We start from the raw sequence: 18,286 nt of genomic DNA, 5'->3' as shown, positions 1-18,286 counted from the left end.
ATACCTGAATGTGGAAGATAATATAAATGGAACTGTTGGACAACTATTTAATTGGGCTCTTTGTGGTGCAATGATCTATCACCTTCATGGTAAATAAACTCTTTTTAGGAAGGCATATTTTTCATTAAAAACACAGAGTATTAACTTTCAGTATGAACTAAAAATTATTCTTAAAAATTAAAATGAACTTAATACTAATTAAAACTTTAATGAGTACAATAAATAAGAATAAAGTCACGGATGTCAACTGATAAGGAGAGCTTAGAAATGCAATAAAAGTGTGCTTATATTTCATCATTCCTGCTCCCTAAGTTCTCAGTCATGACCTCTCAGGTTCTTGCACTTTTTAAAAAAATATATTTTTATTGATTTCAGAGAGGAAGGGAGAGGGAGAGATAGAAACATCAATGATGAGAGAGAATCATTGATTGGCTGCCTCCTGCACACTCCAATCTGGGGATCAAGCCCTCAATCTGGACATGTGCCCTGACCAGGAATCTAACCGTGACCTCCTGGTTCATGGGTCAATGTTCAACCACTGAGCCATGCCAGCTGGGCAGGTTCTTCAACTTTTAGAAAAAACTGTATTAGTTTCAGGTGTACACCCCAGTCATTAGACATTTACATAACTTACAAAGTGATCACCCCCATAAATCTAGTACCCATCTGACACCATACATAGTTATTAAATATTATTGACTATATTCCCTGTGCTGTACCGTATATCCCTGTGACTATTCTGTAGCTACCATTTTGTACTTCTTAATTCCTTCACCTTTTTCACCCATCCCCTCAGGTTCTTGCACTTTGTACAACTGCTGCTCCCTAATTTGGTAAGAATAAAAGATGGAAGCTGGTCAGTGTCTGGTCAACGAATGTAAGTAGTTTCTGAATCCCATTGAAAGTTGAACCAAATGCAGTCATGCTGGGTCCACCAGTGGATAAACAGGAGAAACAATTTTCTCCCTCTAAAAATTAAATCAGTTGTCTTTCAATTTGCTAGTCTTTTTGGCATCTATTATTTCTCAATGAGCATTTATCCCAGAAACTCAACAAATAAAGCAAAATTTAAATAAAATGAAGTTAATTTAATAACACATTGTTTCACTGAAGCCTGATTTATGTAAACATCCTATCTAATAAAGAGGGAATATGCTAATTGACTGCCACGCTCTCAAAGATGGCAGCGCCCACAGCCACAACATGATGGCGCCCAGTCCCCTTAGCCCCATTGGGGCCACAGGCGCCCAGCATGGCCAGGCCTGCCCCCAGGCATGTCCGGCCGCTCCGCGCACCTGCTTCCCGAGGCCCCAGTCCCCGCAGCCCCCCAGCTGCCCAGGGCCAGCCCGAGGTGCAAGCGAGCCTTGGATGGCAGCTGCCCAGCCACCCAGGGCTGGCCCGAGGTGCAGGCAAGCCTCGGATGGCGGCTGCCCAGCCGCCCAGGGCCAGCCTGAGGCATAGGCAAGGCTCAGATGGCAGCTGACCAGCCGCCCAGGGCCACCCTAGGCAGGTAACCAGGGCCAGCCGAGGCTTGTGCTGCCGGCTGTGGCAGCAGCAGAGGTGTGATGGGGGCGTCACCTTCCCCTGATCGCCAGGTGGCCTCCCGCCCCTGAAGGCTCCTGGACTGTGAGAGGGGATAGGCCTGGCTGAGGGTCCCCCTCCTCCAGTGCATGAATTTTCATGCACCGGGCCTCTAGTACTTACATAAAAATGTATACCATGTCAAATACTTACCTTTAAACAGGAAAGTTACCCTGATCATTATATTTTATTCACACTGAGAATTATAGAATATACTTTATGCTTACAGAAGATAACAGCATGAACAACTAAAAGAGAGAGTTTGGAGTTTATTATATTTTTCTTCAGAAATGTTTTCCTATTTCATGATCTGTACTGAATGAATTAGATGGCCATGACCCTCAGAACACTAATGTGTGTTCTCCATTCACTTGGACCTCCTAGGGAGAGCAAAATGAGAGCAAGATAATACAAGACCTCTTCTATATCTGCATGCTTAGACTTATCAAAAAAAATTCTGATATAGATTGTCGAAAAAGCAGTGGAAGTACACACACTATTATTGAACCTGCTTTGACTTAAGATGAAATCAGAAAATACTCCAAGGAAACTACAATGGGTTCACTTTGTTAAAATACACACACACACACACACACACACACACACACACACACACACACACAGCCCTAGCCCGTTTGGCTTAGTGGATAAAATGTTGGCCTGGGAATTGAAGAATCCCTGGTTTGATTCCGGCCAAAGGCACATGCCTGGGTTGATCAATGATTCTCATCATTGATGTTTCTATCTCTCTCCCTGTTACTTCCTCTCTGAAATCAATAATAACATATTTTTTAAAGAACAAAAAATATATACATTCATAGAGAATTTTTTAAAAGTAATACTTGCCAGCTTATCTGACAAGTATGGCACAAGTCTGTGTTAATATATTTTACAACCTTTTTCATCAAAGGAAGAAGATAAATGGACCTCAGATCTCATACACATCTTAGTAACTTTTTACTAAATCTACACAATGCAACAATAATTTCAGCTTCAGATTACCAATACTTAAGAAGCTAAACAGCATATACTTTCTGTTTTAAGATTTCTCTACTTAGCTCAAATACCTGATGAGTACACACATTTTCTTTAATTTTAATCAAAAGTGTATTTTATAACATTTTATTTTTAGGATAAAGGTGACATGTGGTGGCCTTCCTCTGTAACAGTCTTCCTTATCCCTAAAACCAAGTAACTATTTTCATTACACCCTCCTGGCATCAGTATTTGTTGGATTCACTGCACTTGAAAGTATAAGGCTTTCCTCCATGATTCCTCACTAGCTTCATTTCCTTTGTAATTTATTTTTAAAAGGTCATATTTTTTATTATTGTGTATTTAAAAGACAAAATTATTATTCAGGGGTTATTCTGAATAACAAAAATGTCCTTCTAGAACCTTAAAGCATTCTATCATTTTCTCAGGCATTTTCTTGTTTCTTACATTAAAACTGTTTACTGCAGCACCTCTGAAATTTGAAGTCACCCATAATATTCTACTCAGTAGTATACTAAAACTCTGAGTTAAACGTGTGCCTAGGAAACTCTCAGCCCAGTCAACAATACCAACAAATAAAAGCAGGTAAAGAGGGTAAAAAATCTTTATTGTGAACAATCCTTTAAGGCAGACAAACTGGGTCTCCACACACAAAGAGTAAACTTATAATCATCTTGAGCTAGGGGTCTGTATCTCTCAGTCTCCATCTGTAGGCCTTCAATTCTCCATTCATATGCTCCATGTGTACAAGATCCCTTTGCATTTTTAAAGCTCAGCATGGGACGCTTCTAGTAATTTCACACCTTTTGAAAGTACAGTGCCAAAAAGGGATGAAGGAAAGTTATCACAGCTCAGTGTCTCCAGAGCTAGTTCAGTAACCTTTCCTCTTCCCTACACAAAGGGGTGTCAACAGACTTCCGCCTTGTGTTGGATTCTTTATGTGCTCAGTATCCCTACCCCTCTCACAGTTCTTTGGAGTGGCAGAAAAACACCGGATGATGAATTCCTCTGATTACCTAACCACATAAGAAAAGAAAAAAAAAAATGAGACAAGATAAAGGTTTATAAACTAACTATTATATTTAATCCTCATGTATAATTCATCATGCTTTAAACTATTCATCACAACATAGAGTAATACGTAAATTTGTACACTTCTAACTTTCATATGAAGTCTGTGCTAGATTATTCTCCACTGGCTACTCTAACTCCACTCTCCACCCTTCTCCATGGCAGGGAGACCAATCTGCAGGACTTAGCTTCTGGGTGAGTTCCATCAACAGGGGCACCAGCAGGACGTCAGAAGGCCCAAGAAAGGAGAGGTCTGGCATTTTATTCAACACCTCTGTGTCTGTCTCTAAAGGTTCTGATTTGGAACCAGCTGAATGCAACTACAAAAGTCACAGTTCCTCTGAGTGACGCCCTTAGATGATTGTTGCCAGTCCCAATAGGTGCTTCGCCATTCCGTTAGGGTATCTTAACCCTCTCCACCTTTGTAAATCGTGCCTCTAGTAAATCTTCTGTCACCCATCTGATGGTACCTTCTGTTTCCTGAAGAAAATGTATTGTGTGTGTGTGTGTGTGTGTTTCAATTCACCTCAATCAGGAAATAGCTGTTTTTCATCTGAATTCTACGGACTTTCTAGTTATAATATTTATATTGGAGTTACCTAAAAAATCTAATTTTTTTTTCATATAATTATGATGTATTTGAGCACAGGGTCATGTCATACTCCTGGTTTGGATCTTGTTCAGACTATGGGTACACAACAAATATTTAACAAATAACTCCTGAAATTACTTTTTGCTGGAAGTCTGAATAGTGAGCTAAGTTGCATTTAGTCCTTGAGACCTCCCTCACAGTCACCATAGCCGAGGGGTTCTTCCTGTATTGGACAAGCATGAAGCACCATGGGCCTGCAGGAGCACTGGCCCCTTCTGAGGGCTTTCTGCCTCAGCAGCCCTGTCTTCATACATTTGCTCTGGTCTACAAAGTCAAGTTCCCAGAGTGAACATTCCCTACCACCTGGGCCTTACCCACCTGGACTGTGTGCTCCAACAAAATTAAAAAGAACAGGATTAGAGATACCTGAAGGGCAACTGTTATCACCTTTAAGCAAATCCCATGACTTGGAAGTGCCTGTGCTCCTCTCCCCCTGACTCCATGAACCACCTACTGCTGATACCTTAGGCATGAAGTCCTCCACTGCTCTTACTGCTTCATCACATGATGACCTATGACCTCGGGATTCTCCTGAATGCCATCATCTGGGATATAGTTTTCCCCAACACCTATTCCTTGTCCTCAATGCTTGCAGGAATAGAGGAAGCAGCTTCTGTCCTACAATGATTGGCAGAGGGTACTCAGAAACCATCCTCAGAACCTTGGGGTAACGCCATCCTCAGAGCTTTCAGAAAGGATTTCCTCTGCATTTCCGACACCATCTTTCCTTTGAAGAATTTCCATCATTTCCCTTTTTTTTTTTTTTGTAAGGATGCACTTGAGGATTTCTCTGGCATTTCCTCCTTGAGGAATAAAGCTCCCTGCAGGAGCCACAGTCACGGGCAGGAGAGGATTTGTCTCTCATGTGTGTGGTACAGGTCTGGAAGCATGGCATCTGGATTCTGAAAAGGAACCTATCTTCCCAGGAAAAAAAAGCCAGATACAGCTCTTCAAATGTGACATCATGCTGGAACATTAGCTCAAACTGGAGTATATGCAAGAGCTAACAAATTATGACGTCATAATCTCAGTTTGCCCCAATAAAGGCACTTCTGGGGAATAGTTTTAATGTTGTAAATTCTTATACCTCCTTGTTTATACTACACATGAACACAGAAGGTACATGTAGTAAAACTAATTTCAATCCATCTCCATTACCATAAAATAGAAAACATAGTATTGATGTCCATTAAGGAAATTATCATTCTACATAAACATAAACATCTTCTGTTGCCAATACAGACTTTATCGTGTTTAGATGTGCATTTTAAATGGAAAGTTAAATTATTCTAGGGAATAAAATCATCACTAGGAAGGCTTCCTAAAGCAATTGCAGCAAATTTTTAAATTATCATCTAACAGGCAGCTGATATCAGATAAATTAGAGTAAATCAAAATAAGACTAAATGTGTAAATAATGTGTTGATTCAATTCCGCTATAGGGGTAAGTCATTACATAGAAATGTTTTTATTTAAAATGGAGAACACTCACCAAAAGTATCATTTTTCATTTCCCCGGTAGTTGTATCCCATTATTTTATTTCCTTGCCAGAACACAATTAAATATTAGATATTATCTAACTAGAGGCTCAGTGCACAAAATTCATGCATGGCCAGCAATCAGGGCCAATCAGGGCCTTCCAGCTGCCAGCCTGGGACTTCCTGCCAGCTGCCGGGTGCTGGCCAGGACCTTCCTGCTGGTTGCTGGCTGCTGGCCGGGGCCTGCCAGCAGGCTGCAGGAAGTAGGCTATGGGAGCGCACTGACCACCAGGGGACAGCTCCTGCATTGATTGTCTGCCCCCTGGTGGTCAGTGCACATCATAGCAACCAGTCATTCCAGTCATTCCAGCCACTTAGGCTTTTATATAGATTCACCAACAACCCCCCTTTTGCCTATTTACCCATTAAGAAATCTCATCTGTTGAGAATAAAAATTATATGCTATCAAAAGTAATGATTTCCTCTTGTTAAAATTATATCATCAATATTTAAGGCACTTTATGCAGTCTATTTATAAACCTGGTCAGTGTTATTTCTAATGCTCACATTAAAATTTTACTTCAAAATATTTATTACAAGATTAGTTGAGGTTAAAAACTAGAAAATGTCATTTTGAATAAGTCAGAATCAATAACCTTACTTTACACCAATTCTTTCTAGAGCAGCTTATAGTTGTTTTATAAAAATAGTAAAAATCTTTTTGAAACTATTACTTCTTTCAAGAGCTTTCTCTTTGATGTTATTAACTTTGGCCTCTTTCTTTTTTAATCTTCAATCTTAAATTAAATCCCTGGGAAGCATGTAGCTTGTTGGCTGGTTGGAGGGATTAAATATAAGGGTTTATAAAGAAAAGCAGCTTTTGATACAATGCTATTACAACATGATCACTTACCCATAAATTGTCAGATACAGAGGGTTTTTTACGTTAGACACAAATGTTCATTTTAAAAGCTATTATCATCCAACAAATAGAATGAGGATTACTTTTGTAGTTTGTATTCACTTTACAAATAAATAATCAGTTAACATGACTGCAGGACAACAAGCAATGCTTTTTGCTCCTTTGTTATTTGCTGGCAGATTTTTTTTTACCACAGGTTTTCATTGTGATATACTAAATGGGCCCTCTTTATCACCTAGTCAAAGGATTTCATTGATATTATGCAAGAAAGGGGATATGTCTGATTGAATATTCTAATTTGCAGATGGTAGACTATTGGGTTTCTATGATTTGAGACAGCAATTGTGTAACATAAAAGACTATTTTGTTTAAGGCAAAAATGTGTTTTTCAAATCACCACCCAATACATTTTTTTTTAAGCAGACAGATCCTAGAGTGAAGGTTTTAGGGTTTTCCCAGCATCTATTCCCTCCTTGCTTGGTAACTGCATCCTGAGTCCCTTCCAGGTATGTATGTATTCCTCCATCAGTGGATGCAGACCTGGGTCCCTGCCTTTCTGTAGAAAGGTCCATGGGATGGTTTGTTCTGGGCTTAGTATTGAAAGAGAAAAGAATTCTGCCTTGTTCCTGCAGCATGTCCTGAAAATACAGGGCGTAGTTAGGTAATAAATCTTGCTCCTTAAAACTACGCTGGGCCTCTCCTAATCTTTATAGTGAGCCCCGCTTTCTGACCTGCCGCTAGATTCTGTGAGCATCCCAATGTCCTTACAATAAATTCCTTTTCTGCTTTAAATTATCTGTGTTCCAATTTTATTGCTTGCAACTGAAGAACTCTGATACAGGTGGCCTTTTGTGAGATTATCTCTGTGATAAAGTAATGAACATCAGGTGCTCTTTCCAGAAATGAATAATGGCCTGACCTTGTCTGATGGCCCTGAGGAGTCCTTAGGAGGTAAACTCAAAAAAAAAAAAAAAATCAATAGCTTTAGGGGAACTGCTTTTTGTTTTGTTGTTGCTGTGTCTCCCTAGGACTTGGTAACTGATCAACATGGTAATGCTACATTTGCCCATTTATATAATGGCCCTTCTGATTTATGACCTATAGTCTCAATTACATTTATAGAAACCCCAAGTGATACATTTCCACAGATTCATTCCCACAATTAAATGAGCAGTGAACTGACCCATAATATGTCTTTCGCTCACCTGTAAGACACATAAAAACTTGAACAATACTTTCTCCTTTTCTAATATGTTTACTATCATCTTTAGGAACCTCTAACACACCTTGAGGAATCAAGCTATAATGATCATACTGCGGCTAAAATTTCTGCCCACAGATTTCTTAACAATCAAATGAAATTCGCCATCTCCACTGAAATAAGATGTTTGCCGGACCACTGAGTAATGGTCTAGCAGGGTTCAGGCAGATCCAGGGATGCTCGCAGGCATTCTGAGATATCCCTATGGTTTGTGGAATTAATCTAAACACAAGTCACTCCTGGGATTATGTTCATTATTATGCTTATCATTATATGCATAATTATGATAATGACAGAATGATTTTGCCATGTTGTTATATAGCAGAGTTGACCTTAAGCGTGGGGCATTCTGATCTCTGGATCTGATCCAATCTCTTAAGCTCTCACAAGTGCAGCGCTGTCTCAGGCTAGTGGCAAACGGGGAAGTCAGAGAGATTTGACTGAATGAGCCCTGAAGATGGAGGGGGCCAGGAGAAGGAATGCAGACAGCTTGACAGGAGCTGAGAAGGACCCCTGCTGAATGCCAGCAAGGATTTGGAGATCTCAGAGGACAGCCACAAGCAACTGGATTCCACCTGCAACCAGAATGAGCCTAGAAGTGAATTCTTCCCCAGGGCCTCCCATATAAGCACTCAGCCAAGGCACACCTATATTTTGGCATAACAAGCCAGTCCAGCCTTCTAACTGAGAGGACTCTGAGCCAAGTGCCTGTTGTCTTAATCTGCTAAATCTGTGGCAACCTTAGGCAACAGTAGAAAGCAAATACATCCCTCAGTCAAGAAACTCCTGGTCACACCAAGGAATCTAGGTCTCTTCCCATGGAAAAGAGGGTGTCTTTAGAACATCACTCTCCACATTCTTTTACCAACTTCACCTGCCCAATAGGATCCTCCAGTAGTCAATGAAGGGGAAGAAAGATGAAGGGAAAGGAGAGAAACAATTAGTGAGGATTGAGTGTCAGGGATGTCACCAGGGGTTTTCTTTTAATGTACCCCACGATCCTGGTGGCAAAGGGTACATCCTCATTTCATAGAAGGAGAAATTAAGCCCTATAGACATTAGGTTACAAAGAAGCTCACACTTACACTACAGCAGGCAAGAGCAAACAAGGAACAGGCTGTTCTCTAAACTGGAGTTTTCCTGTTAAATATATCCCAAATTACATGTACCCAAAAAGTACTGCAGGGCACTAAACCCCAAGGATGCTAAACAAACCCAAACAGGACCCTTTGGCCAACATAACTCACACCTCACAATGCCTGAGACAGAAGAAAAACTGCCATTTAAAATGAAAAATTCTAAACAACTTCCCCAAAGTCCCTTAAGCAAGTTATTTTTGAGCCTTAAAAATTTGTGATTTCTTATAAATAAGTAATGTCTAATTTTAAGCTACATTTTAAAACTAACTTGAAGAGATCATATATTTCTTTAATCATACAATTAATCACACCACAATGGGTCTTTTTGTTGTTGTTTTGGCATCTCTAACAAATAGAGCTGTTTCAATACTTTCAACCAAAGTGCAAACTAAGTAGACACTGTGATAATCATGTAACAGTTGTCCCACAATCCTCAAAAAGCTAGAATAAGTCAGGTAGAAACTAATAAAAGTTAGAGAGCAGAGCTAAGTGAAATGTAAAATATTCTTTATCTCTTTTTCCCCAAAGAACACTGATAATCTTAATGACATAGAATACATAGCCAAATTATTTTAAATAAAATTGCCAGTTAGTATTTTTTAACCCTTTGCACTCGCTTGCTTTTTTTCTTGATTCCTTTATTCTACTCGGGATTTAATTTTTTAAATACCTCAGATTTTACAAAGCGCGGCAGTAGAACAAAAAACTGGAGTTTCTTTTCATACAAACTTATTTATTTGGATTTTTTTATATTTCAAATTACTGATACATTCAAAGAGTATAAAAAGAGCTGCTACCGATGCTAACCGTGTCGAGTCACACTCGACATCCGAGTGCAAAAGGTTAATGCCAGTTTCTCAACCAACAGATGTTTCATATACCTTCTTAGACATTCCCTCTAGCTGAGGCACCTTCCAACTAGAATATTAAATACGCATGAACCAGAATAAGGTTAACAACTAGCATGTGGATTACAAACTGGGACTCAAAAATCTGACCAACTGAATTGGCACCCCATCTCTGCCACTTACTAGCTGTCTGGCCTTAAGAACCATACATAGTCTCAATATCCAGATCATAATACTAGCAACCATGTGGGGTGGTAGAGGTGAAATGAATTCACACACACAAAGTATTTCCATAGTACTAACCAGGTGCCAGGCACAGTTATAAGTATCAGTTCTAACAAATGTTTTGTCTCCTCTATATCCATTGTCAATACATGTGGAACAAGCAAGAGAGATTTCTGGGAACTTCTCTTCCAGTCCCCTGGTCTCCTCTCCCTACATCTGCCCAATTATCACAAAAATATGGATCTCCAGCCATAGGTAGGAGAGGACCACATTTTTAGTACATAAATGAAAATGAAAATAATGTAAAATAAATGTAAACATTTCAGAGTTGTTATTAAGGAAAAACTAATCAAGAATCAAATAGGTAATGTGGCTAGTGACATGTTGCAACTATCTAGAAGTAAAAATTAGCAACATTTAGTAGTTAAACCAGCAATGCATTTGGGAACCATTTCTAAACACAAAGAAGGATTCTTCTTAAGAATGTAACAGTATTTTGATTGCAAAACACAGGAAGTGAGAGTGGTGGACAGAGATATGCATCATCAAACTGATGCTAAAAATAAAATTATACGGAAATTGATGGCATAGGCCCGTGGTCGGCAAACTGCGGCTCACGAGCCACATGTGGCTCTTTGGCCCCTTGAGTGTGGCTCTTCCACAAAATACCACAGCCTGGCCAAGTCTATTTTGAAGAAGTGGCGTTAGAAGAAGTTTAAGTTTAAAAATTTGGCTCTCAAAAGAAATTTCAATCGTTGTACTGTTGATATTTGGCTCTGTTGACTAATGAGTTTGCCGACAACTGGCATAGGCCAATGGGTTCCACGCACCCATTAACCATCAATTACAAATTTGCTCATTAAGAGAAACTGCTTTTAGTAAAGTCGTGTAAAATATGGGCTTTATAGGCAAACTGACCCTCTACTTTCTAGCTATGCTTAACCTTGGCAAGCTACTTTATTTTTTTCTTTTTAAATACATTTGTCATTGATAATATTACAGCTATTTCCCATTTTCCCCTCCTTTTCTTGGCAAGCTCCTTTAAGCACAATAAATATCAATTTCTTCAAAAACAAAAAGGATAGAAGAAAGGAAGATGGCAGTGTAGGTAAACGCCTGTACTCATCACCTCCCACAACCATATCAAAATTACAACTAAAATAGAGAACAACCATCATCCAGAACCGCTGGAAAGCTGTGGAAGACCTACAACTAGAGAAGTAAAGAAGAAAGCACACTGAGACTGGTAGGAGGTGTAGAGGCATGGAATGGCCACTTTTTTTAATCGGGAGGGAGATCATCTCTACGGAGGTCGCCCAGAGGAGCAAGGGGTCCCAGCCCCACACCAGACCTCCAGCCCAGTGTCCCAGAGCTGGGAAAAGAAGTCCCTATGGGCAGTAAGCACTACGGGCTGTAAAAACCAGTGCAGATTGGGGCTCAGTGACACAGAGGCTGCTGGAGACCCAGCTGTTCCTCTTAAAAGGCCTGCACCACACACTGAACTTATAAGCTCCCGCTTCCTCTGAGCTCCAGCACCAGGGTGAGGCTATGGGGAACACAGACACATACAAGGAGGAACTGGATTGTCTGACATCAGGGCAGGAACTTGGGGCGGCTTTCTCCTAGACAGAGGTACTTGCAAGGAGCATTGTTCCTATGGTGGGAACTACCCAGTGGCAGGGCTGATTGGCAGCCATTCCTGTTTGCTCCACCCTGGTGATTCCCTAAGACCCTGCCTCATCCAATTTACAAACTCACCCAAGCTGTGTGCATATGGATTACCTGTCCTTGCTCAGGCTAAAATCTCTCAAACAAGCTGTAGGTGGGTCAGGGAGCCCCAAACCTAACAATGAAAGTCCCAAGACCAGGCATCAGCACCAGCCTGCCTTGCTTCATAGCTGGGCTTCATCTGGCCACTTCCAAACCCAATATAAAGAGGAGGAATCTGCAGATCTCTCTGTAGCTCCTGCTGGGAGGCCCCAGGCAGTGGCTGACTCTGCACCTCCCTGGAGACCCAAGAGCCAGTGTACCCAGTGGTCAGTGTCAGACCATACCAGATTACAACTCTTCACATCCATAATAGACACACTCAAGTGAGCACCGAAGTCCCACTGAAACAAGTCCTGCTCCATAGGGGTGTCTCCTGCATAGCAGCTCTCCCACTGTAGTCGCAGCTCGTCTTCAAAGCCAATGGGCCTGGAGGTCAATTCCTCCCAGTGACACCAACAGCAATCAAGTCTCAACTAAAACAAAACTGTCCTCAGAGCCCACAAAGGGGTGCACCTAGAGTGCCCAGCTCAGGTGACTGGGGAGGCTGAGCCACTGGGCCCTATAGAACACCTACTACACAAGGCTACTCTACCAACTCAAGAAGACATAGCAGCTCTACCCAATGCATGGAAACACACAGGGAAGCAGTCAAAATGCGGAGACAAAGAAACATGTCACAAATGAAAGAAATGAAAGAAAGCAAACTACTGGATATAGAGTTCAAAACCACAGTTATAAGGTTACTCAAGAATCTTCTAGAAATCTCCAAAAAAATGGAAAAGGATCAGTCAGAAATTAAGCATACACTGATTGAAATAAAGAATAATATATAGGGATTCAATGGTAGAGTAGAGGATTCTGAAAATCAAATCAATGGTTTGAAATATGAGGAGGCAAAAAACACCCAATCAGAAGAACAGAAAAGAAAAAGAATCCAAAAATATGTAGATAGTGTAAGGAGCCTCTGGGGCAACTTCAAGCATACCAACATTTGCATTATGGGAGTGCCAGAAGAAGAGAGAGAGCAAGATATTGAAAACCTATTTGAAGAAATAATGACAGAAAACGTCCTCTACCTGGTGAAAGAAACAGACTTACAAGTCCAGGAAGCACAAAGAATCCTAAACAAGAGGAACCCAATGAGGACCACACCAAGAAACATCATAATTAAAATTTCAAAGGCTAAAGACAAAGAGAGAATCTTAAAAGCAGCAAGAGAAAAGCAGTTAGTTACCTATAAGGGAGCACCCATACGACTGTCAGCTGCTTTCTCAACAGAAACGATGCAGTTCAGAAGAGAGTGGCAAGAAATATTCAAAGTGATGAATAGCAAGAACCTACAACCAAGATTACTCTACCCAGCAAAGCTATCATTTAGAATTGAAGGTCAGAAAAAGAGCTTCACAGACAAGAAAAAGCTAAAGGTGTTCACCATCACAACACCATTATTATATGAAATGTTGAAGGGTATTCTTTAAGAAGAGGAAGAAGAAGAAAAAGATAAAACAAAGTGACAACAAATACATACCTATCAACAAGTGAATCTAAAAATCAAAATAAATGAATAAGAAAATCTAATGAACAGAATAAACTGGTAAATAAAATAGAATCAGAGGTGTGGGAATGGAACAGACTGATGATTATCTAAGGCAGGGGTCCTCAAACTTTTTAAACAGGGGGCCAGTTCACTGTCCCTCAGACAGTTGGAGGGCCAGACTATAGTTTAAAAAAAACTATGAACAAATTCCTATGCACACTGCACATATCTTATTTTAAAGTAAAAAAACAAAACGGCAAAAACACCCGCATGTGGCCCGAGGGCCGTAGTTTGAGGACACCTGATCTAAGGGAAGGGGGGTGGGAGGCAGGAAGAGATTAAACAAAGATCTTATATGTATATATGCTTTACATATGGGCACAGACAATAGGGGGTGAAGGCCTGGGGTGGGGCGGGAACTGGGTGGAGGGGCGCTCTGGGGGGAAAAAATAGGGCCATCTGTAATAATCTCAACAATAAAGATTAGAAACAAAACAAAAAGGATAATATGATTACGTTCTCACAGTTATCTGAGGATTAAATGAGATAATGTATAACAGTTGATAAGAAAAGCTCTTTAAGTTTGCCCATTATTAGTATTATTCAGGCCATTCTGAGCTTCACATTGAAAAAAAAAATCACAAAAGTGAGAAGAATAAAAACCCCTCAAGCTAAATTACTTATTTTCTATGACTATTAACCTTAAGAAAGTTAAGGGTTTCTATGACTATTAACCTTAAGAAAGTTAAGGGTTTCCAAAGCACAGAGTCCAACCACTCCTCTGAGTACACGGATGACCTGTACACTCAGTTCACACAATTTCTCCTTGACTCCATCAAGCCTCCTACACTGGATTCCAGGATCCTAATAGGTCTACACCCATTAGAGATTAGGGGGAACAGTTACCTCCCCAGGGGCCAGGCAGGTTCTCTATGGACTAAGCAACATGCTGAGCCAGTCACCCAGGGCAGACTTGAAATCAAGGGTGGCTACTTTTAGGGGGTGGAGGAAGGAAGAGTGATGCCCTGCACAGCCCCAGGTTAGAAGAGGTCATGGTCAGTGTAGGGTGTGAAGACCAAAGAGAATAATACATTTCAGTGCTCGCTTCGGCAGCACATATACTAAAATTGGAACGATACAGAGAAGATTAGCATGGCCCCTGCGCAAGGATGACACGCAAATTCAAGAATAATACATTTCATTATGCTCAGAGACTACTTACACTATCAAGCTGTAAAAAAACTGGTGTCTTCAGTAATTCCTATGCAAGCAAAAAGTGTCCAATTCCCCAAGTAAAGCAGTTTAGAAGCATTTTCCACACACTTAGTCCATTTTCTATACCCATTTGGCCAGAGTAAAAGTACACAGCAGTTCTAACACATGGGAACATTTTTTTTTCCTACGTGCACTCTCGAAAATGTCACCTATCAGAAGCATGAAGTGCAGTAACACAATTCCCTTCATCGCTGCCTGACAACAATGTATTTTTATTTTGTGCTGCAATATTTTGAGCATCAATCAATGAGGTTTTCACAGTATACTAAGGCCGATAGAGATGGAAGCTTGCCACCATGAATACAGCACTTTGCTGTAAGCAAGATGCTATATACATAGGTGCCTTTGGCTTAAGGGACAGAAACGTGGCCATAGTGTACCAACACTCATTAACATGTCTCTTTCCATCACATTTGCTCCTTTCCGACTTGAAATATTTAGAATTTATAGCTTCCATTAAATTATCCTATCTAATAAAGAGGTTATATGCTAATTGACCCTTACACCGTCGCAAAGATGGAGGCGCCCACAGCCAATAAGGAGGGAATATGCTAACTGACTGCCCCGCCCTCAAAGATGGTGGCATCCACAGCCAATAAGGAGGGAATATGCTAATTGACTTCCCCACCCACAAAATGGCAGTGCCCACAGCCACAAGATGGCAACACCCAGTCCCCTCAGCCCCACCAGAGCAGCAGGCGCGCAGCATAGCCAGGCCTGCCCCCAGTTGGGTCTGGCCACTCTGCATGCCTGCCTCTGGAGTCCCCCAGTCCCCTCAGCCCCCCAGCCACCCAGGGCCTGTTGAGGCTTGCGCTGCTGGCAGTGGCAGCAGCAGAGGTGTGATGGGGGCGTCACCTTCCCCTGATCACCGGGTCACCTCCCACCCCTGAGGGCTCCTGGACTGTGAGAGGCTGAGAGATGCCCCCACGCTCCAGTACATGAATTTTCATGCACCGGGCCTCTAGTACTTAAATAATATGGTAAAGTCCATTCCCAAATTTAATTAGCTAAAAATTATATGACAAGTTAATGGATCATAGTCTTACATATTGTTGTTTTTTAATCAGAGATTTTATTTTTTTAGAGCAGTCTTAGGCTTACAACAAAATTGAGAACAGGGTACTCAATATATTGATTTCCCATATATTCCCTGCCACATGCATAGCCACATTATTGACACACCCTATCAGAGTTGTACAGTTGTTATAAATAATGTACCTACATTGACACATTATCATCACCCAAAGTCCACAGTTTACATTAGGGTTCACTCTTGGTGTTGTATATCCTATGGGTTTGAACAAAAGTACAATAACATGTATACATCATTATATCATACAGAATACTTTGCTCTAAAAATCTGCTGTGTTCTGCCTATTCGTCTCTCCCTCCACCCACCCCTGGAAACCACTATGGTTATTTCACTGAGCCCATAGTCTTGCATTTACCAGAATGTCATATAGTGGAAATCATACAGTATGTAGCTATTTCATATTGGCTTCTTTCACTAAGTAATATAAATTTAAGTTTCCTCCATGTCTCTTCATGGCTGACTCATTTCTTTTAAGCTCTGAATCATATCCCATTGTCTGGATGTGTCAGAGTTTATTTATCCATTTTTCTATTGTACACCTACTGAAGGACATTTTGGTTGCGTCTAAGTTTTGGAAATTATGAATAAAACTGCTATAAATATACATGTACAGGTTTTTATGTGAATATAAGTTTTCAACTCCTTTGAGTTTATACCAAGGAGTGTGATTGCTAGATCATAATCAAAGTATGTTTAGTTTGGTAAGAAACCACCAAACTATATTTCAGAACACAGAAATTAGTTATTAGTTCAGAAACTTAGAAGTGCCTCTCAAAGAAATACAAGATATTTTTTTAAAGAATTTGAGCAGAGATCTAAGGAATAAGAAGCAGGGCATTTTGGGGAGGAGAAATGGCAGGAAAGGACTCCAAAAGAGCATGGTGCTCAAGGAGTGAGCACAAGGGAAGCAGTGGGCCTGACCATCTGGGGTGGACTTTGGGTGTACTCTGAGCAAGAGCCAAGCCCTGCCACGTGAGAAGAAACCAAGCAGCCTCTGTCTTAATGGAATTAGTGTGTGATGGGGGGCAGTAACAGATTAATCAACTAGAGAAACAAAGGCCTTCTAGGGAAGGCAGCTCTCAACTGCTTCTCTTGCTAAAGACAAAAATGAAAAAATTCACTTTTTCCATCCCTACATGTAGATAATTGTTGGGCTATAGCTGCTGAAACATACAGCTGTTGAACCAATAATCACTCATCATTCTTAGCAAACATCCAATATTACTGCTGAAAAAGTAAAGCAGTTAATTCAATTACACGATTCATTTATTAATTTCCAACTAATTCTAAAAGCTAATGTTCAGAGAATTACCTGGTGGGTTTTTATAAACTACTAGAGGTTTGGTGCACGAAATTCATGCACTGGGGGGGGGGGGTTTCCCTCAGTCCGGCCTGTGCCATCTCGCAATCTGGGACCCCATGGGCCTAAAATGCAGTCAGACATCCCCAGAGGGATGTAGCAGTGCTCCAAGTGGCAGACAGCCAGGGAGGAGCCAGAACCGGGGCCAAGCATCACACCACTTGCGCTCATCCCGGCCTGCTGCGCCTGCTGCCGCTGCTCAGTAGTGCTGCCACGGAGTCGTGAGAGGCTCTCACTGCTACAGCTGCTCTCACCAGCCATAAGCCCGGCTTCTGGCTGAGCAGTGCTCCCCCTGTGGGAGTGCACTGACCACCAGAGGGCAGCTCCTGTGTTGAGTGTCTGCCCCTGGTGTTCAGTGCACATCACAGCGACTGGTTGACCGGTTGTTCCAGTCATTCTTGTCATTCCAGCGTAACTGTCGCTTTAGGCTTTTATATAGAGAGAGATAAGGAATGTGTAATCATTGGCTGCCTCAAAGCAGTTCTATAACTAGCATGCAGTTTCTACACAACTGTTTTATCTGATTGGAGACGGTATGACCTTAAGAGGAAAAGAGCAGGTTATTTGGAATGAATAGGATATTAAATGTATCCTGTCTAGTAAGTGTCACTATAATAAAATTAAGAGAAAACACCACTCTTTAAATTAAATTCCTAAATAATTTATATGGCTGGCCCTAGACTTGGCTTATCAGTGACTTCGTAGACAAACTGTCAAAGCACAGAAAATTAGTATTAGAGTATTAGTTCAGAAACTTGTAAGTGACTCTCAAAGAACTAAAAAAAAAAAATATTTTCAAAAAGTATTTTCATGTTCTCAGGACTTAACAAAAATCGTCTATTTTACATTGTTCTAGTTTTTAAATAATCTGACACATTCAAATCAGTAAATCAATTATCAATAATATTTGTGCAGTAAAATCTTTAGCTTTCAGTGGTCTCTTAACACTAATCCTTCACACACACTAGGCCGGAATAAGCATCTCCTAGAAGATGGGAAACTTGCCCAGGTGAGACATCAACCGACTGTTTTGGGACATGAATTTTACTGAGGGGAGGATGACAGTTTAGTCATGAA

At 40.8% G+C, this 18,286-nt stretch overlaps 1 protein-coding gene and 1 non-coding gene across 2 annotated transcripts in view; one reads left to right on the top strand and one right to left on the bottom strand.

Annotated features, from left to right (window-relative positions):
• PTPRM (protein tyrosine phosphatase receptor type M) overlaps window positions 1-18,286 on the bottom strand; it is a 650,464-nt gene that overhangs the window by 533,788 nt on the left and 98,390 nt on the right. The gene's annotated exons all lie outside the window — the stretch shown is intronic.
• Window positions 14,579-14,685, top strand: LOC114230046 (U6 spliceosomal RNA). The gene has a single exon (XR_003615903.2). It is a non-coding gene; the product is annotated as a U6 spliceosomal RNA (small nuclear RNA).

The sequence above is a fragment of the Eptesicus fuscus genome, chromosome 12 (genome assembly GCF_027574615.1).
Source record: "Eptesicus fuscus isolate TK198812 chromosome 12, DD_ASM_mEF_20220401, whole genome shotgun sequence".
In the NCBI taxonomy this organism is placed as follows: domain Eukaryota; kingdom Metazoa; phylum Chordata; class Mammalia; order Chiroptera; family Vespertilionidae; genus Eptesicus; species Eptesicus fuscus.
The sequence above is the reverse complement of the archived record's forward strand: the minus strand, read 5'-3'. Positions and strand labels throughout refer to the sequence as shown.